We start from the raw sequence: 880 nt of genomic DNA, 5'->3' as shown, positions 1-880 counted from the left end.
CCAAAGAACCTGACAATCAGCCATTTCCAGTCAGCATGCATCAGTCATTCCATACAAGCAACCGGTGACTTCCAAAAATCTAAAAAAAGTGTCAAATTACCCCATACAAGCAAGACATTGCATCTAACTGCACTGTTACAACAACAATCGGACTCAGATGAACACTGATAAGGACAAAAGTTTTGTATCTGGGAAATTGTAAATACAAGAAAATTATCCTTATTTATGTCCCACCTAAGGATTGCAGTTGTAGTCGTTCAGATTACATGCAGTCAAAAGAAGACGACATGACTCCAATGGATATCTTAAATACATACACAATTGTGAGACATTTTACAGGCCAAGAGAAAATGGCTGCATGTCATGAAATCTGGCCTGAAAGATTTACCTTATCTCTTTTATCTTTTATATATACACTCCCCAAAATAAGGTGCCCACTATATTGGATACGTCAATGGCAGTTCATTCAAGTAATAGCCTCCCAAACGCCTCAAGGTAGAGTTCCCACCACAGTCTGGTCTGGACTCCTCAGCAGTTAGCCTCGGGAAAGTTCAGGGGGCTAGAACTCTCATCAAACTCCATCCCGCCCATCATTTAAGCCAGCCCGGCAGTTATATGATATTTACTAAAAATAACCACTGCTGAGCTCACAATTCCTCACTACAAAATGGCACTTTTTTTTTTTCCTTTACTGTTATGATTATCAGCAGTCCAAGATTAGCCACTGCTGATCTCCAAAACTCCTTTCTTGAGGATATAATTTGGGCTGCCTTTCATGTATAACACCATATAAGTGTTATAGCTCCTGCAACTTTACTAACTCCACAAATGGATTAAAGAATACTGTTATTGGGATTTTGTGATCTGGATTTTTTTTTTC

The 880-nt window shown here is 39.0% G+C and overlaps 1 protein-coding gene across 1 annotated transcript in view; it reads right to left on the bottom strand.

The window, feature by feature from the left end:
- The window catches only part of LOC119593385 (serine/threonine-protein phosphatase 2B catalytic subunit alpha isoform-like), a gene marked incomplete in the record, with an annotated part of 201939 nt that overhangs the window by 6454 nt on the left and 194605 nt on the right, over positions 1-880 (bottom strand).

The sequence above is a fragment of the Penaeus monodon genome, chromosome 32, assembly GCF_015228065.2.
Source record: "Penaeus monodon isolate SGIC_2016 chromosome 32, NSTDA_Pmon_1, whole genome shotgun sequence".
Classification (NCBI taxonomy): domain Eukaryota; kingdom Metazoa; phylum Arthropoda; class Malacostraca; order Decapoda; family Penaeidae; genus Penaeus; species Penaeus monodon.
This window is presented reverse-complemented; position numbering and strand designations above follow the sequence as displayed.